Source organism: Maniola jurtina, chromosome 6 (genome assembly GCF_905333055.1).
Source record: "Maniola jurtina chromosome 6, ilManJurt1.1, whole genome shotgun sequence".
NCBI classification, from domain to species: Eukaryota; Metazoa; Arthropoda; class Insecta; order Lepidoptera; family Nymphalidae; genus Maniola; species Maniola jurtina.
In genome coordinates this window covers 8,848,864-8,870,559 of record NC_060034.1, presented here as the reverse complement: position 1 = coordinate 8,870,559, position 21,696 = coordinate 8,848,864, and the positions used below count along the sequence as shown (strand labels likewise).

The following is a 21,696-nucleotide window of genomic DNA, read 5'->3' as shown; positions in this document are numbered from 1 at the left end:
ATCTTAATAAACAGACATTAGGTACAACCATCGATGTATAAACAGAACAGAAATTCTTGACTGATACAGCGGACTGTGATCCTGAAGTCAGAATGGCTGCTATTTAATTTATAAATCATTTATTTAACAAGTGGTGTGTTAATAAATATTTTCACCCTTGACTTGAAGGTGGTACCTTATTGAATTACCTATATTAAAATTGGAAGAGAAAACTGATGCTTCAAGGGCGTTCCATATCATAGCGGTTCGAATTAAAAATGAGGAGGCAAATCGCATCGTAGGTACGTATCCGTGGAATTTCAACGATATTAGAAAGAAATAGAAATGCAGAAATGTAATAATATAATAATAAAATAAATAGAAATAGGAATAATATAGAATAGTAGAAAGGTGAAGGAGGAACCAGGTCAAAATTTTCTTGGACACACTCTCCAAAATATATCCTGTAGCATAACGATCGACAGGCAACTTTGCGCCGATGTTCCAAAAGCTTAGAATTGACTACTAGTACTTCTTCACCATTGAAGTCTTCTAGCGCGACGGTCCACCAATCCAATGCATAAAGGTGGTACTTGGCAGAGCTATCTCATAAATGGCTGCAACCGTAGGTAGTCCATGCACGTACGAACTTGAGCTTGATAAAGTATAATTACACCATTTTGTTGGTCAACTCCTCAATTGATGCAATAACGGTAGGTGCAATCTACGAATAATCTCATTGGCATAGATGAATGTTTTGCTCGAAACGCTGAAAGAAAACATGTTATGAAATAAACATCCTTGTTTCCTCACAAATCAAAATGTATGTTTGCTCTTGCAGGGCGCGCCAGCGAGGCCAAATCGGAATTACTTTGTTTTGCCCCTACTGACTACGGATATGAGGTTAACGTCTCACTAAAATTTGCTTCGATAAGAAATCGTACCATATCGCAATATGCGAAAGATTTATCCTCCAGCTTTATCGCTTATATCCTTTGTTATGTTTGTAAATGTGTTACGTTTGTCGCGTGGAATATAATATCATCTCGAATTTACAAACATTCGGGGAGATTTACATCTACACATATAACTTATTTGCAACTGTCTCGAGAAAAGGTAGATCGCATCAGCATAAAATTAGGTGAAGAAATTTTCTTTACAACTTAAACCAAAGAAAGCGTTATGGTTGTGAACTTAAATAAGAAGTATATAACTAAAATAAAACACTGTTTTGAATTAACGAGAAAAAAGGTTGACATAAAACACGATTTTAAAAATTCAAAAGTTTATATATGAAATCCGCTAACATGATTATTCAGCAATTTTATAGTCGTTATATTAAATTTTTATTGTATGCAATCCAATATCCTCAATTTACATAACCGTCGATGCAAAAGCGCGGTCACTCAATATCTCATATGAATATTTTGCAACTACAGAATGGCTTTAGTCCAAGGTTCCTGTAACAGCGAGAACCATCAACGACCTCTCCTGTACAAGGCTTAATTTTCCTGATTTTTTACTTCATCATTTATGATAGAGAATGATCACTCAGTGTACCAATCACGATCATAGTAGCTTTACATCTTATCACTTCTATACAATTATGCGAGAGAGCGAAGAGATTAGCGCCCTATGTTAGTTAGATGATAGCCTATTGAGACGTTGGCCTTCTATTTAGTGTTCAGGGTTCGATTCCGAGCATGCATCTCTAAGTTTTCGGAGTTGTGTGCATTTAAGGCAATCATCACTTGCTTTAAAAATGAAGGAGAACATTGTTAGGAAATATGCGTGCCTGAGAGTTCTCCATAACGTTCTCAGAGGTGTGTGAAATCTGCCGCACATGAAATCCGCTGCACTTGGCCAGCATGGTGGACTATGGTAAAACCCTTATCATTCTGAGAGGAGACGCGTACTCAGTAGTGAGACGGCGAGTGGTTGATGATGATGAACTGCGATAGCAATAAACAGAACGTGTGATAGTAGCATGGGTTTCCACAGAACAGGGTTCCTCAGGAGCCAGGACTCCAACATTTGATAACAACAGTAGCATTAAGATATACTTGCTCAGTCTATATACCATACATTCTATACTTATACAGATACACACAATATATGCCTATCATATAGTTATGTAACTATAAGTAACTAGTGTAACTGTAAGTAGTTCCAAAGTCTAAATAAAATAGCAATTGAGTATGTTTCATAAACCTAGAACTTACACAAGCAATACATTTTTACGGAACTTTCTTTCGTTCCAAGTATTGTAAACAATGTGAAAGACTAATATATTTCGTTCAGATAAAGGAAGTGTTCTAATCTTGGCGGCGTCGAGACAAAACCAGGGGGCGTGACGGAACCCGCGATCCCCGAGCCAAATGCAAGGCTTTATTTAGTTTAAGGCGCCATTACACGGGTCATATAAACTGTCAAAGTTCGAGTGCGCGACGCGGGACGCTGCGGCGCTCTTCCTGTCGATTCTACGCAACAAATATTCTTTTTGCTCAATTCAATACGAGTATTTTTCTGAATTGGTCTCAAGAGTAGGTAAATATTTGTTGGTGTAAAAAAATTTAGAACATTTTACTTAAGGATAGTTAGTAATTCTACACATCTACTTCCAGAAGACTTACTTAATTTAAGTAAGTACATACTTCCAGATTTAGATACATATTCATTTTGTAAATTTTCACAGTTCACGGTGTTGTTCTGCTTGTGTTCAGCGTATCTATACGACTCTATGATGAGAATTTAGAACAAATTAAAAAGAAAAGTTTTATTACCCTTTCATGAAGTGGTCGCTCACTCGTTCGTTTGTTTACATTTCAAATCTGGCCGATTTGGACCAAGTACCTAGTTAAGATACCTATGTATCTAAAACTTATAATTAATTTCTCAGTTCAATAATTGTACGCCTAAACTTCCAAATACACCAACGAATGCAGAACCGTAAGGAAAATAATTGTCTTCCTCTCGGCTTATTATGATCCCTATTTCATTTTAACGATTTTGATCAGCCACGCGACAAATTTAATAATAACTAAGCTACGGTGAAATTGTAGAGCGGAAACAACAGTAACAGAAACAATTTAATAAACAATCATATCTCATAGTCTATCGATAAGTTACTTAAAGGAACGTTGTCAAAAATTGTATGCTGATTTTTAACAGTTAACAATGTCGCTAAATAACTTAGGTGTCGACAGGTAACGGATAGATTGATTATTATTAATAGTTTCGGCAGTAACTTATCGAAAGATTACAGATGGGATTGATTATTAATTTTAGTCGTAAATAGATAACCCTAAAGTAAAAAATATACCATCTCTATTTAGAGCAAGGCTTGGTCGGTCGCTTGTCACTCCGGGGTGAATAACAATAAGGCCCTTTAGTTCCGCCTCGCTTCGAACGTATTCAATCTTCGCGAGATTCAGACATTGTATCAACTTGTGATGACACAACTTTTGCTCCAAATCTTTCCCTTTTCCGCTTTAGAAGCACAGAACTGAAAGTTTCAGCGTATTGTCTCTGCACGCACTGTGAATCTCAATGCTTTAACGTCTCTTACAAAATCTTAATTACTAAACTTTATCTCGCTATTCTAACAAATGACATACATACCTACCTACAGCACTACCAAATTCTTTAGTCTTTATTATTAGTTATTCTTTTGAATTGAATTATGTCATAATATTCATAGCTATGAACTTTTGAAGTAAATTAGTAACCTAACTATTTTACAAGGGTTGTAAAATACGTAGGTACGTATTCCAACGTGAAAACTTACATATAAAACGATTATCTACGGCAAAAGATAGATAAATCAATTATTGACGTTGACCAGTTTATAAAAAGAAGCATCCAAAATTACAACCTCGTCGAAACGCAATTTATTAAAATATAAATTTATAAACAGTATCTCGTTAATAATCTCTTTTTCATTACTTTACGAGGTAATATAGTTCGCGATGATTGAGAATCAATCACCATGAAGCGATAATTAACAGTCATCGGACGAACACCGCAAGCCTTCATTATAAAGTGATCGATATTGGCCGAGAGTGATCCAAATAGGCGGGTTACATTCTCATTGGTTTGATTTACACAACACTGGAATTACAAGTAAATAAAGCTTGTTGCCGCCCAAAATGTCGGCGTCGTCGGTCTGCGAGATATTTAAAATCTTTCTTATATATGCTGATGCGAGGTGCCCCACCGAATCAAATGATCCTTGCGTTGACAGATGTCTTATCGCTAACATTTAATTCGGAGTACGATCACATAACGGTCACTGCTGATATCAGCGTCAAAATAGTGAAATTCAAGTAGCTTCAAAAACAGGTCAGCAATAGCAGGTCCAGCGTACTTGTTTCAATAGAGGTCAGTGGTCTAGAAACTTTGTTATCTCTATGTAGACCCCTTAACCCATGCTGAAAAGTCTAAGTCTGACTGAAACTGTAGAAAAGACTGAAGCTGGTGCGGTGGGTCTAGCTAGATACAAGATAGAATTATGAAAATCAACTTATTTAGTAGGTCATATTATCTATGTCTTTCGAACTTACATAATTTTTATATTCAACAGAAATCCACGTAAAATCAACTTGGGAATGTAACTTGCGAAACTGCTTACAATTTTAAATGCAATTTTGCCGGTTACATAATGAATTCATCACGTTAGTATAGTGTCAAATCAGATTATATTGGCATATAAGGTGATTCCTAACGAATCTATAAGAACATCAGATAGTATGATAGAGAATAAATTTGTAAAATGCCTGGTATCATTTCATATCAACGAGGATCTCTCCCCCGTGTCTAAAGGGATTGTCGGGCTCCGCTGTGAAATTAACTGTATAAACTTTAGGACTTACCGACCTAATAGCATTAACAATAAAACAATAATAAATAATAGTAACAAAAATTAAAGCTAAAATAAAAAGAATAAATAACAAAAATTAAAGTTCCGGCGATGAGCCAGCCTATGAAAACTCATTTTACTCTTTAATGATCATTTCTCCAAAACCGCAGTCCGCGGCGTAGAACAGTTGGCCGATTCTTACGAAACTTTAAATTAAATATAATATTTTACCTTAATGACGTCATTGGGTACACGCCTCGCGTAACAAAAACATTATTCCACCCAGAAAATCGGCAGAGATTGTATTACCATAACCGCTCTGTTAAATGGAGTCAAGATAATTTGTGGACAAAGTTCGGCCTGTAATACCTCGCAAATTGCCGGATAAGACTGTGTGAGACAACTGTTAGTTTTAATTAAACTGCTGGTTACGCTCGCAGGGAGATCTCTGAACGAGAAAATTATTCTAATCTTATTAAGCCTGTCAGTGCCTCGAACTTTGTTGAAATTAATATTATTGCCTAGCACATATCGAAAAGAGGTATTAAGTACCTACCTACTTCGCTCATTCCGTAAAAATGGTCCAATTCGTTTGACATTGCAAAAGTAGATTCCCATTAAGTTTAGAAAAGGGCGTTCAACTAACTAATCTTGAAAAGTTAAAACGCGAAGAGCTTTCGCGACTTCTGTTCAATTTAATGAAAAGTATAAAACGGGCGAAATTGCTCGAACGAGATTATCTCCTGTTTCAATTTGAAAAGCGACGCGGAGGAGTGTCTTGGGAGAAGTATTTCATTAGACGTTGGAAGCAATCGGCGGACGGGTCAGGTGAGCACCTGTGTCGTACGCCCCTGCGCCCCTGCGCTTTGCGGCCGTCAAAATACTCCCAATACGGCCCGCTCCTTAAGCCGGGTCCAGACGATGTGTAACGTGTAATGTAAGATTATTTGTAATTTAAAACTCAAAGCGAATTGTGTACGCGAATCTATTATTAAGGTGGAAGCGACGGGCCTGCCCGCGAAATTCAAATTAAATTTTAATTTCACGGGCAGGCCCGTCTCATGCCCCTTAAAATCCAAACGAGCACTGCGAGCGCCTTTGTGTTCGCACAAAAAAACGACAGCAGATGGATCAACCCGAGCCGCGCCGGCGAGAGCGTTACATGAAATGTTCGTAGTGCCGTCCACACGTAGAATTTATGTTACATTGCACGGTGGATTACATTACACGTTACACTAGTCTGGTCCCGGCTTTACGGTTCAGAAATAAAGCTTTCCGTGACTTACACTATAACCGTTATGTAATAGGAAAACCTTGCACGTCTTGCTGTACTTTTGAAATTATGGCATGCCATTGATTCTAGTTTAATAAGATCTACCAGTTGTGAATACAATGGGTAGAATTCCGTAGATACGAGGAAATAGTTTACCAATCTCGGTAAGAAGGGCATTCCGAACCAGCGGTAGATATGCATTTGATGATTCAAAGTAGGTTTGACGAAAAAGTATTTTTATTTTAATAATCTTCATTTTAATACGACATTATAATTTTTTGCCAGTAAATAAACCAAAATGCAAATTGTAAACTTACTGTTCCGATTCTATTATTTATAATACCTACCTAATCGAATGAATAATAATTCACCACCATTAGCAATGATTCCACGATCGACCCAAAGTGAGAAAAGGTTTTGGTCATAGTCTAACCACGCTGGCCAAGTCACACAAGTTGTGTGAAGTCATTGACAGACTTCACACAACTTTGTGAACATTATGGAGAACTGTCAGACAGGTTTTCCTTCACCATTAAAGCAAGTGATATTTAAATTACTGAAAACGCACATAATTTCGAAAAGTAAGAGGTGCTTGCCCGGGATCGAACTCCTGACTGCCGATTAGGAGGCAGACGTGAAATGAATAATTGAAGCACCAAATTCTTCCTTCTGCACCAGCGGCGGTTGCACGTTCAATGAATGGGCAACTCTACTTGTGCGAAAAAGAATCCAGAATAGTAGAATCCTTCCATCAAAACTGATCAAATATGTAGATATCGTTTAGGATTAAATACAGTTTACAAAATCCAGACGAAGATGCGATAATGTTGGGAGTTTAAAATCTCTGTACCTTATTCATAGACGAATACTTTTTTTACAACTAGCAAGGAACCATAAAGAAACCTGAACGGAACAGCAATTACGTGCACCTATCCGGCATATTGTCTTACAGCCACGCTATGCAGAATTATTGCTAGCGTAGTTTAGTCCAACCGCTTGTCAAACTTGGGTAATTTAACTTCAAAACAGGTTCCTGTCGGTGTGCCACAGCCACAATGAACGTTTATTCTGCCGCATTCAGGTTAAGTAATGCTATGACAATAACATCAAAGCGATTAGACAATTGAATCGGAATTAGTGGGGAAGACTGCACCCTGATAATTACAAGGTTGGCCCTGACTGCAGAAGACTATTACGCAACCAAATTACAAAGTAAGTAACTAATTTGTTAATTGCTTGCACACACAATAGAAGTGAAGGTATACAATTGTATTACTTACCTATCTTTTAAGATGTGTTAGTTGACATAGTTTTCCTTATTTTAAATAAGGCTCAAACATTGACATAATATGAAAGTAGGTACAGTCAAGGTCGTAAGTCGTGTTGCACCTTAATGATCATATTCGCGTGGGACGGTTTTGCACATGCGTTAGGTGTGTGTAGCGAGTTTATTGAAAAAGGTCATACGTGCGACAGGCTTTTGATTCAATAGTTTCGCGGATATGCTACTCGAATTCTGAGGCCGACCGTACCTATTCACGGCACACAATAATATTACAGTAAATTCGAAGCTCTACGAAACGCATTAAAATGTTGCAAAGTAACGAATAAATTCAATAAAACAAAAATGAATCGACCACTTTTTAATTTTGCTTGGTTTCACTTTCAGGAAAGATGCGTTGCTTCTATTTTGGCCAATGCCACGATGTGTCTTGAGCCTAATTTACTATGATAATAATTAGTACCTACCTAATATGAACACACTGAACTCGCACAATAAGTTTTTTTATTTTTAGTTAGCTATTCATATTATTTAACCGTCCTAAGTCTAGTTATAATTCAGTTCACACTAGCACCCTCTACCGTTATTGCATTTCACGATTTACGATGTAGGTACTTCTCCTTAAAATGAACCATTTAATATGAAATAGTGTCATCTGTTTTAAATATTTCATTTAACGCGTCCCCAAGGCAACGTTACAGAACTTCGTCTCGAAGATCAAAACGAACGGCTGAACGGGTCTAATTTTAATATTACCCCTAAAATTGCCTATATTTTATGTGAGCTACAATCGGTTTTATTGCCAAACGTTGTAAGTACGTCGTTTGTTCTGAAGTTCACACAAGTCAAAGACCTTATACTATTCAGTCAGTACCTACTCAAATGTTAACGGTGAAGGAAAACATCGTGAGGAAACTTACATTTCTGAGAATTCTTCAAAATGTTCTCAAAGGTAGGTACCTACCCATGTGAAGTCTGCCAATTCGCACTTGGCAAAAAAAAATGTTCCTACTATTATAACGCTATCATACAGTATTGTCAGCATCGCTACTTGCTATGTTTGTTGCTTTGATACCACAATGTGTATTCGTATGTCCAAACCCGATGTAACTAACTATGCAACCGACATCAGTTTAGGCTATAAGGAATTCAGACCTTAGAATAATTTCTAATTATGGTCTTAATAGTGATAGAAACTCGTAAATAATGATTTACGCAGATTTTCTTGTAGTTTTGTTTTATAAGAACAAATAGAAAACAAAACACATTCAAATCCTATTTATTTATTTTGTTTATTTCGCCGTCTTAAAAGCCTTCCAGGTGTCCGTATTCTCACGTAGCAATTAACGTCCTCCTAAGTTGAAGGGTTGTTCTTCAGGCACAAAGGTAGGTTAAGAAAAACCGTGATATATTTCTTGCTTTACTTTCGCTAATGTTTTCCGTTCATGTTTCAAGGAGCAATTGAGTTTATCGAAACATACCTATGTAAGTAGCTATTACTTTAGATTTGTCAATGTAATTACTCATAGACTGGTAGGTATAACCTGAAATAATTAAAAAAATCAATAAAAAAAACCGACTAACACCGAAAAATCACAAACACTAAAAAGTATAAAATAATTTAATTTATTACCGAATATATGTAGGTATACAAGAGTTAATGTAGTTCTATAATAACATATTTTGGAGGAGAATTGAAAACCTCCTCCTTTTTTTATGTCGGTTAAAAAAAAGATTCACTTCAAGTGGAGCAATTCCTTAGAACTGCCATTAGCGAGACAGAATACATTATATATACCTACTGGTTAACTGAACTATTGATTGTTTGGATTGCAAAAATGGCAAATGTCTGTAGTCTCTAGCTCCATATAAAAAGCTGTTTAGTTGGCTAAGAACACCTTCTCAAGTACTATAGAAACGCCAAAAGAATGAACAGGTATATGCCACAGGAACACAGAAGATGAAAAGGAAATCATTACAAATAACAACGCATTTCGTCCTGAAATATTTTTCATACCGAAATGTAATTGAGATATATCCTAGCGTGTATGATGAACACGTACGTATCGTGTTACTTTTCCCTGGGATGAATCAGCGGGAGCGTGACACCAAAGTGACAGTTCGTTCATTTTTTACTCCCACCCTAGGAGTATAGCCCGAGAACCTGTAGGAAACTTTGGAAGAAGTGCTTGAAAAATTTAGATTAAGATGTTTTTCTGTGTCGCCTGATTATGACAAACCCAGACTTGACAGGTATCAAGGTGGTAGGTTCATAAATTTTGATAAAAATACTAGTCTAGCATTTTAGTAATAACACATCATTCATCAAATTTCTATTTTACAAAGCATCTTTTTGGTATTTTTCTGAAAAGATCCTTAAATTACCTTAATTAATAAAGCCGTCTAATACTATGTATTTATATTCACTAGTTATGATTTAAATAGGCTGATAACGTAGCAGTAACTATCTTAAGCCCGTTCTATATTCGCGTATGAATCAGGACTGTGAATTTAACCGGCGCTCTCAGAGCTAAAAATTGTATCTGTACAGTAAAGTTTTTTAACTTTTCGGTATCTAATTTGTAGTTCCTTTGTAGCAGACAACAAAACGGAGAATACCACGAAGCAAGAACTAGTCATTGTGAAATTATTGTTTCGCGGCGTTCGTAGTATTTTGCTTCGCGAGGATAGAACGACTTTTATCTAGCACTTCCCCAAAATTTCCTACGGGCTCTCGGGCCGTACCCTTGCAATAAGGAAAATGACAATTTGGTTAAATGGTTCATCCGCCACCACCCTTGCAAGCAGTATAAATTATTCAGGCACCTTTCTAGTCTTCTTTGGATGACAACGACATAATTGTAAAATAAAGTGGGATGTTTCGAGAGTAATCATGTAGGCTACGCATTGTATCTACAATAAGATTTTCATTCGGCTAAGTTCCTTTCCTGAACTGGAATATGTTTTTCTGGATCTCTTTCACCATATACCTACTCGCTCTATGAAACTTTAGATTCTCACTGGTTTAGCTAAGTTACAACAGTAGGTTGGTACAGCCACAGCTATACCAATAAATATAGAAACAAACAAGAATAATTTTAATTATAGCAATAAAAATTCCATAAAGCAATAATGAAAGTAATTACCCGTAAAGAGACTGTCTATTCGTGCATGAAAAGCGACGCCTCACGAAACAATAGGCACTTAAGTAGGTGCTTTATTTGAAAAGCATTTCATTAAAAGGCAGACGTCGAAAAACAAGCCATTCGAGTGAATAATGTGAACTAATGACGAATGCTTGCAGTACCCATAATACGAGTTTGCACGTCTCGACAACGATGACATTACTTACTTATAAGCTATAGCGAATATCGAAACACTATAAACGTTGAAAAGCGAAATATATACATCTAATTCTACAGCCAACGCCGCAAGCAGAAACTTTGCGTAGGTAACCTACCTAATGAAAATTATAGTAGGTACTGAATATTTGCTTTGTATTACACTTATTGAGCTTTAGACAAAAATACTTTACTTACTATTTCGATTCTCAAAATCTGTCAACGTTGTCGAGATATACAAACTCGTACTAAGGGTACAATTGTTAAAATGTTCTCGAATACCACACAGGTCGCTCTGGAAAAAAGTAACTGCAACGTAATTGCGAGCCGGAATGAAGTTGTAAGCTGCTCCGTGCATTCCTAGATCGGTAATATGCCGCTAAATTGAAAGAATGGCATTCTGATTTGTACTTTAAGTGACTGGCTCTTCCTTACTCTTGGACCCAAAGACATATTCCTTAATACCTATCTATAAATAGAGATAGAAAGATTTTTTATTCAAATAGATTTTTACAAGTGCTTTTGAATTGTCAAAAGAATTACCTTAGGTTCGGAATGACCTTTCTATCTAGAAAAACCAGCAAAAAAGCTCTGAAAAATCTCTGACAAATTGAATCGCCTCGCCCATAGGTTGAAAAGTTCTTAACTTACAGAATTATATTTATTTTCAGAAACATTTTGAAGATAATTACATTTACAGAGTTGCCAAGTAAAAATGTTTTTGAATTTAAATAAATGTGTAGCCTTAGATTAAGGTCTGATCCTAAAACTTGGACTCAGTGTCACATCTAAAGAAAGCTTTGGCGCTTTGCCGTGTAAGTTTGTGGCAGATTGTAGTCTTATTAAAAAAATGATTTATTTTATTTTATTTATTTGGATTAACAAATGTTGAAGAACTGGGCGTTTTATTTCAGTAATTTAAAAGCTTCTTTATCTTTTGTCTGATTCATACAGTGACCCAAAAAGTTACCCGGCTCAGTACAACTGAAACAATGAATTATTTACGTTGCTGTGTTTGCTTTTTGCATTGTTACGTCCGGTCCGTAAGAAAGGTAGATACATAGTGCCTACATACATGCTAATAGAAAACGTAGGTGCATTTTAGGATTTTCTGGGCTTTGTAGTTTCTAATCATCTTACGTCGTTGGTTAGTAATATAAAAAAAACTACTAAGTTAAAATAGGAAGGATTTCGCGATCATGTCAATAAACGAATAGTAAGAATCTAGTGTAGTGAAAAAGTTGCTTAGCTTCTTGCTTACAATACCTACCTACTCATGATTTACTCGTAAGATAAAATTTGTATTGATGCGGTGGCTGCTTCAAACAAGCACTATAAGTTTTTTTCACAATATAATTGTGCAATTTGTTTTTAATAATTTTTTACTAGGTTTAAGTACCTTGGAGGACATCCAACTCATGTGAAATGGCCATTTTGGTGTTCATTCTTACGTACGTAAAGGGTAGTTTTTTTTTGTAAAATCGTTCAACTTTAGTAATTAGTAGTTTTTGAACAAAATGGCTAATAAGTACAGACAAACAGACGGACTGAGAGAAACTTTAAAGGTCCCTTGTTTTATTACGGAACCCACATAACTCTATAATTCGAATAACCTTACTTAATATTAAAGAGGAAAGGTTTATTTGGTGGTTTGTAATGTTTGTAATCGATAGACTCTGAAACTACCGAACCGATTTTAAAAACTCTTTCAATGTTTGAAAGCTAGGCACCTACTTTATCCAGATGTCACATCGACTATAAATTATTTAAATATAGATATAAACATCGGATGAACTCACAGGCCATATTATCAGACGTATCAGTAGCGGACAAAAGATTTATTATTCTGTGGCAGAGGGCCGTACAACTTTAATTTAGAACGTCTCAATCTGTACCTTTACCGCGCGCCGTTGATTGTTTGGCTAACGTGGATAAAGTTCACCTCAGTTACAATAAACTGAAATCCAACGAAAGTATAATTGACCCAGTTTGTTTGGGCAGCGAACTCGCCACTAAAGGCTCCAACAGACAATCACACAAAGCGCGCGACACAACCGCAGACGAGCGCGGCTTCCCCGGCAGCAGCATGGCCAGACTTCGACGACGATCTAAAACGATAGGAACTTTATTGTTATGAAGCACTTCATTTTGCAGAACGTGACAGTAATAGAGAGACAGTTAGCGAGGGCCAAGAGCTTCGTTATTTTATAAAAGCTGAAAGTTTCTCGGTGTATTGTGCCTAACACAGAGAAGAACGATCAGCGACTATTAAAGTTTAAAAGTTTAAGGGTGTCTGACAGCGGGTTGCCACGAGTTTCTGGCTGGTTTCTGCATGATTTCAAATACTATTCCGAAGGAAATATTTAAAAAAAATTACACTTTATACTACTTATACTTTGACGTATACTGTTCTTTGACGTATTTTTTTTACACCTTACCTGTTATCTCCCAAAGCCACTATGATCCAAACTTCATACAAAAACATACCTATTTTTAATAACTAACAGAACACTAAAACTCTAAAAAAGATTTTGAAGGAATTATTGTGTAGACAGTTTTGTTTTAACCACTAAAACAGTTTTGATCTAGAGTGCGATTTTTAAACACCTAGGAGCTAAGTTATGCACGTGGCGGTTGCACATTTTGTCTGACGAAGCTTCAAATAGTACCTAATTAGCGCACCTGGCTAATTCTACTTTATCTGTGAAACCCGCTTTCGTATCTAAAGAGGTTTAAATTGAACAATTTAAAAGGCCTGGCCGCCCATTGGCTGCCACACGTTGGATTTGGAGTACGATGATGATAATAATAATACTCTGATACTTATTTAAGATACATATTGAGACAGGGAATTGATATATCTCCTCGTACAGTCGGGGAAAATTGAAGTTTGTCATTTCTGTTGGATAAGTTCCTTAAGTAGCCAACATTGTTTTAGTTGGTAAGTTGTGCGAGACTCAGGCAGACAGTTTTGGCAACTGCTCTGTGTTTGATGTATGCGAATGTCGTGTAAGAGATTATGTCTTGGCAGTAAAACATGACGCCCGCTCATACGATTGTTTGCTTAGGTGCTTTGCATCCGAAATTAATATGCATTGCACCACGATAAATAATATGCTCTTCACAGAAACTTCAGGAATACTTAAACCACAACTTATTTAATGTAAATTTAAAATATACCTATAGGTAAGTACAGGCAATGCTCAAGTATTTAACTATTTTGTCCTCTCATCAAGCACTGGACCGATTTTAATGTAGTTTCTTGCATTGCATAGATTGTACCTATCGCCTCAAAGCTGATTTTAGATATTACCTTTAAGCTACAAGAAGATGCTACGATTTCGGGTTCTTATTTTTTTAGGAGGTTACCAACCCACTAAAAATGCAGCAATAAAATTGGTTCAATCAGCAAGGTTAGGTGGTAAGAATTATAAAAGCACTAAGTAGATATGAGCAGGAGCCAGGATGGATAAAAATTAAAAACCAATCAGAATATGTACCTACTTACCTAAATATCAAATATCCTTAGACCAAACTAACAGACAAAATAAATAGATTCACAACAATAAGTTAAAAAGTTATTGAAGTTAAAACTTTTCATAATAATATCTAGATCGTTGGAAAGTGCTTTCATCCATGTAACATCGTAGACTTCCATTGTATCTCAAAGTACGTGTTAGAATCTACTATAAAACAAAACAATTGTAGAAAGTTTAGCTTTCTTAGTGATTGAGTTCGCCAACTTCAAAGTTAGTTAAGTATTTCTTCTATAGTAAATTCCTTCCTCTTCCAGTAAGCTGCCAAATGCCACGCTGTCTGATGTTGATAAATACCTAGCCACGTTCATATTAATATACCTACCTAGTATAAAATTCTACCATCATTATAATATTATAGAATAACATGTCAACTAAATATTCCTAAGAGATGGAATATTTATTAGAGGTAACGTGAGTAAGTTTTTTTTTTTGAAATCTCATTTATACCTTTAAAAAGCAGCATAGATTAGGTAGGTGTTTCTAGTAGTCCTGTACCCGGCAGCGAAAGGCTAAAATCGATTCAGCCGTTCTGAAAATTGCCCGGACAAACAAACAGACAGACTGACAAAAAAATGCATATTTATATGATATTTTATGTTTTGAATTTTGGTGACATGTAAATAAATGAGCTTATTAATAGAAAGTCATTTGAAATCACTTTAATTTTATGTATTTCTAAAGGTTAAATCTTTGCACTTTCTTTCTAACCTAGAAAATTGGATTAAATACCTAAATAAAAGGTCAAACTGAAATAAGAAATAAGTATATGTATTACTTATATCCAAGATTAAAAGTAGGTAGGTACCTACCCGTAACACCAACTTTGTGTAGCTAAGTATAATAATACTAGCTGATACCCGCGACTTCGTTCGCATGGATGTAGGTTTTTAAAATTCCCGTGGGAACTCTTTGATTTTCCGGGATAAAAAATGCTAATCTAGTAAGATGTAGTAGATGCTAATCCAGGGTATAATCTATCTCCATTCTAAATTTCAGCCCAATCCGTCCAGTAGTTTTGCGTGAAGGAGTAACAAACATACACACATACAAACTTTCTCCTTTATAATATTAGTGTGATAATGTTTTATGGAAGCCATACAAAAATAACTATAAAACTAAAATAGCTCTAGGTTAAACTAACTCTGCGTGACACGAAATTGTGTAGAATCTCAAAATAATATAACCAAGCCAAGTTAGCGCATGCAGTTCAAACTGGGCTATAACTTTACACGCAACATTAACTTGGGGCACAGTCGCGACAGGGTCGCGATGAGCATAAAATTATCTAGATATATTATTTTGAAAACTAAACTACAAATAAACCTTCTTATTTCATCCACGGTAGTTCCCACGGGATTTTTTTTTTAATATACACGCGGACGAAATCAGAGGCATCTAGTAATAAATAATATTTATTGCATTTGGTAGGTATAAAAAATATATGAATAAAAAATAGATAGGTACAACTTACAGAGAGAAACAAATAAAATTATGTCCAAAAATAAACAGATTCTATACAAGACAAATTAGGAACCTAAAATAAATTAACGCCTGATTTCTCTCTATAAAGACGAAACGTCTTGATTGGGGTGATTACGTGAGTTATATCCAATTATCGCTGCCGGTAAAACCATGTTCCTAGGCTTTAATCAACCATTTTGTTCACCAAACGATTGATTGCAAAACAAACAACTTAAATAATTGTTTTTGTAACATCTCCACTGTTTACGCATGTTCGCAATATAGAAATTTAATTTGATTTGATTGGTATACTTAATTAATTATTTATGATCTATCGGTTAAAGATTAGTTTAGAACCAATTCTAACATCGTTGTTTAGAACCGCATTAGCAACAATTTCTAACAAACTTCTAAGGTCTAAATGGTCGCCCTAACTATTATCACGGATTGATTGATCATAATATAACGGTCGCTTTAGAACTCCGTACTCTGTAGTTCGTAGGCGTAACTGACGGCACAGCGAGTGGGACAGTTTTATTAGCGTCATTAATGAGTTGCTAATTCAATTTCACGGACGCGAAGCGAAGCGACGCATGCGGTCCTCGCCGCAGGCCATGCCACAGGCTGCCTCGTTTCTATTAACATATACAAAGCTGTAAATTTACGGTCAGCTTTTACGTAGGCCGACCGGTGAGATCGTCATTTTTACTACAGAAACATCATGAACAAATGAATTAGCGTTCTCTAACCCAATGTCTTTAAATCTTTGCAAAGTTCTCAGTTAATCTCTATGGAGACTAGTCAATTACGTAGTAGATTAGTATTATGGTGTTTAAAGGAGTAGGGGACGAGCGCTCAACTGCAACAACAGGTTAATCTTCCTCCGGACACTTGTTATGTCCTGGGACCCAGCTAATCGATCCATTGGATCTTGTACTTGTACCTCTATACGTCGTCGTACGTAGAGAAAACTTCGTTAGCGCGATTTAGGTTCTAGATATGTTGGGACTTGGGAGATTGAAGATCCCGTGGAGACATCTAGTTTGTGCATTGTAAGTTACTTCGTTTCGTACAATGGCTTTAAAGTATTTTGTGTAAGTTCTGTACGTATGGAGACTCCCATAAATGCACAGGCGTTTGCGCAAACAAAGACACATTTACTCTCACTCACATCTCACAAAGTTCGATGGGACGGCAATCTGACACGAACGGAGGGAGATGAGGCACATGATCGGTATCTTTACATGGTTTATGGTATGATGAAGATACCTAGTATATACAGGGTAGGTACTATGTGTACTTTCATTATCATGGTGAATGGGACACATTTATCGTCGTGACTAATGAGTTGCTAATTCAATTTCACGGACGCAGAGCAAAACGATGCACAGGCTTGCGCCGGCCATGCCACAGGCTGCCTCATTTGTATTAACAAGGATAATTGTAAGGCTAGAAACACACAAAACGAGCGACGATAGGGTTAGTAGATATTATTGGCATGTATCTTTTTATTTTTTCAAAACGGGCAAATAGATCATTTATTTTTATTAAGTGCTCATATTTTATAATAGACCAATTACCTAGTATTTTAGAGGATCTAATAATACTATCCCATTATTATTACTAAGAGAATTCACTCAAAAGTCTAAATATACCTACCTATATTAATACGTATAGTAGCTTGAGGACAAATGAGGCAGAGCGGCGCGACGGTAGGTACCTACCTTCTCGGTAACTGGACAACGGCAAGACATAACACTGAGTGCACCTGCGCGGAAAACGCTTTTATGATTATCCATACAAATATTTTATTTGTAATGTATGGAATATGGATACGAATCCATACGAATCTCTTTGTTTAGATTTGGCAAATAAAAGGGTCAATGCACTGTCAAAAGAACTTCCCCCAGTCGGTGGTAGATTCATAACAGGAAAGTTTTGATTCCCCATACAGTCAGAGCAGTTCCAATCTCTTTTCCGGAAGTTACGATGCCTCGCTCTTTAATTTACCAATCTGGTTATAGCTTCAATGGTTATGTTGGAAATATATTTTCTTTGTAGCCAAACTACGTAAGTACCTATATTTTTTATACACTCTATGTATTTTAAGATTTTTATACATAATATCTACTCATGCACCTATACAATATACTTAACTACATCCTATATCATTTGCTTTATCGGTAAAGTAAAATATCGTGCGTGAAACCTACATCCCTGAGTGCCCTCTTAACTTTCTCAAAAATTGCTTATGATTCCTAATGTTTTGTTTAATTCACTTTTCTTAGATTCCAAACCCACTAGGTACCTAGTCTCCAAGAATGAAGTAGTTAACTTTCTTCTTTTTTTAAGGAAGTTTTTAGTTCGTTATTGGTTTTAACTTTTAACTAACCTTAGACAGCTTCGTATTTAGTCGACTTTCTTTCGAAGAACTTTTTACAACAACTTTGAAGTTAGAAGAAACTCCTAAGCCACTGTATAAAGTTTATGCCATTGTTTTTTAGTTGATTTTAAGCTCGTATTAGGCGCCTATAGAAAGTAGGTACCTATCTATAAGAGATTTTTAATTGACTGAGCGAAGCGAATTTTTTTTTATTTGATTCAAAAGATATCTGATAAAAATCGCTAAAATCCGGCGCGGCGGCGGACTCTATCGCGGCATCCAAGTGTGAGCCACGTTATATGACTTGGGTGCCTCTAAGGTAAAAGTGAATACATTGGCATCTTCTAGGCAAGCGCACTCCAAGATCTTAGACTTCATCGTGTAGGAGGAGGACTTTCCTTTAGGAGGACTTTCCAAGCGCAAGCGAGCTATCTTGCGAAGCGGTGGTAAAAAGGTGGTAGGTATCTAGTAGATAGTTACAACCAATTAGTTCAAACCGTTCAATTAGTGAGACTTTTAAAAGGACCTAGTACTATTATAGTTATATTCAGTGATATAGGTACCTACGTACAATAATAAACTTATGGGAAAGGCTAAACCTACGATGGCAGGTACCAACTATCTATTTACCTTCATAATTAGTGTATGTACTATTAGGACTACGTGCAATAAATAATTATACAATATTGAAACATCTATTTTAAGGTTTGCCACAGGCAATCCAAGGATCAAAGTGGATTAACCTACACATATCTCTATTTAGTGGCGAGAGTCCAACCAAACTGGGCCAATTAAAGCTCGCCCAGCTTTACATGACTATATCTACCTAAACTTTTGATCTAGAAAACCGATCTACCTAACTTTAATAGTTAGTTATAGTTAAGTAGATCGGTCATTCGGTAGTTAGTCATAGTTTTTCCTGAAACACAGTTTTCACTTCATCAGGAGGCAAGGTCTCACACTAAAGTTTGTAAACACTGTTTTGTCAAGAAAATAAAGATTTATTTATTTATTTATAGTTTTATTAAGTACATTTCAAGGTTGTAATATCCTAGTAGTTAAAAAGTCAGCCTCCTACTCAAGAGATCGGGGATTCGATCCCGGGCATGCACGTGTAACTTTTCAGAGTTGTGAGCAAATATCACTTGCTTTAATGGTGAAGGAAAACATCGTGACGAAACCTGCATGATGCCTGAGAGTTCTCCGTAATGTCCTCAGCGGCGGTGGTGTGTAAAGTCTGCGAATCCGTATTGGGCCAGCTGGTAAACTATGGCTTAAGAGGGGGTCTCCTCTCATTCTGAGAAAGGTATAACTAAGTTATAGTCATATTCAAAAGAATTTCTGAATAGGTACAGATTAGATATCTCTATTTTATTTACATATCTAAACTGACAATTATTGAAATTAAAGCTTGATTATCCCGCACAATACAAAGAAATAGGATTACATACCTACCGACTAAGATAGGTAGATAGGTACCTACTTCATTCCGTATAAAAGTAATTATCTCCCAAATCCCTGGCCGATTCCGGTGTTTAAGAAAGATAAACGAGAGAAAATCCGATCTATTCGTTCCATCCCTGAAAGTTAGTTTCATTACTTACAGTTGGCTGATAATTATCGCCTGACTTGGCCATCTACTTGCTTCTGGCTCAATTAAAAAAAGTAATTACTTACCTAGATATAATTTTTTTTTTTTAAATAAATAGATAAGCAGCAGTGGAATATGTGTATGGAATTTTCGATTTGCAACTAATAAAGAAATTGAAATTGAAGTGTCACAGCATAGACATGGACGAACGGAAGACACACGGACGATATGAGTTCCTTATGTTACTACGTAGCGCTAAAATGACACACCTAATAGGTACTGTACAGGTAGGCTCCTACCTAAAACTTATCAGTCATTGCCATCGTTATCGTTTCAACCATGGATGTATAGCTTCAACCCTGGATGAATTAAACACTAATTCATCCAAGGCTTCAACTCATTGGTAGACATCCACTGCTGAGCATAAATCTTCTGCTAGGAAGTAGGAACTAACTAGTCTTGTATTTGTATCTCTTGAAGCCAACGTTTTTTTGACTCGCTTGAAATCGGCCATATTCTACCCAGTTTAGACTCACCCAACGCTGCTTTTTCCGGTACGAGGTCGCCATTCAAACACCTTGGGACCCCAACGGCTAACGTTGCTTCAATCTATGTGCCCTGTACATTACCTGTACAAGTCTACCTAATCTATGTATATAGGTAGGTACCCATATCGGCTAACTATAGGTACCTAGGTAAGTCCAGCTATAATTTAGTTTATTGATAAAATCTAAATACGAAATGGGCCATGGTTAACAGAATAATAATGACTCCAATTAGTTTGTAGTTAGCGAGGTAAATAGCGACTTGAAAGCACCGCTAAGATTACGTAAATAAGCATTAATAGCAAGTCGTAACCAAACAACGTGCAATTAAAGCCACTAGGTATATACAGATATGTATTTCAATTGCTATTTCTAATAAAAACTATCGCATGATTTCAAACAATAATGATTGAAATAAATCGCAGCAAATGTTGTGGTAACTAAGTAAGTACCTATTGATAAGTGGCCATTTTGAAATGTTCATTATTTGTTGTTACAGCGACAATAGAAATACACATTCTGTGAAAATTTCAGCTCTCTACCTATTACGGTTCACGAGATACAGGTCGCTGACAGACAGAAGGACAGACGGACGGACAGCGGAGTCTTTAGTCCCGTTGGCACCCTTTGGGTTCGGTTAACGGAACCCTAAAAAACTACCTGCTAGTGCTGGAACTAGCAGTCAGAGCCTTTGCAAATCAGCAGGGTGCACCATGGGCCTGTGAGGTTGACTTTGGTCACTAAGATGGAATTTGGACCAATTGCACCCCAATTTTTTTTATTTTTTTATGTCTTTTACTAACGACCACAGGGTCAAGATTGTAGGTACCTATTCTCTTTATACTGTGCTAATACTCAGGTACTACCTACCTACTAAAAATCGAATTACGATTTTCTTTATATTTTTCTTGATATTATGGGTGAAAAGACAAAAACGTTCATAAAATAAATACAAAAAGGTTCAGATAAGGCTAACGCTATTATCGTAGAGATATAAAACTCTGCGAAGGTAAATCAAATAATGAAGGTAAATTGCATTAACGTCCCAGATTCATATAACTCAAAATTTGTCACGAAAAATCCGATTTGTTTTCAACTCTGTACGTAAGGTACGCAAATTTACACCTTAGAAATTTTGATGATTTTCTTGAGTTCCGATCTTATAAGTCACTAGCTTGTAACCGCGACTTCGCCCATACCATAGATAGTATAATAGTATATCTACTTAAGTACTAATATAGGCTACTTATAATTTAAAGTATATTATATTTTATGATGTAATTTATAACCTATGTTACTTCAGGATAGGTAGCTTTGTAATGGTGAAAGAATTGTTAAAATCGGTTTTGCAATTTCCGAGTTTATCGACGACAAACAAATCAAATTATATATTTTTGTCTGCCAATTTATGCTTCGCCAAATTTCCACTTGAATTAGGTAATCA

At 36.1% G+C, this 21,696-nt stretch overlaps 1 long non-coding RNA gene across 1 annotated transcript; it reads left to right on the top strand.

Annotated features, from left to right (window-relative positions):
• Positions 1–228: 228 nt before the first annotated feature.
• Positions 229–20,424, top strand: LOC123866120. Its single transcript, XR_006796132.1, has 3 exons — positions 229–334; positions 5,227–5,229; positions 20,413–20,424. It is a non-coding gene; the product is annotated as an uncharacterized LOC123866120 (long non-coding RNA).
• The last annotated feature ends 1,272 nt before the right edge of the window (positions 20,425–21,696 follow it).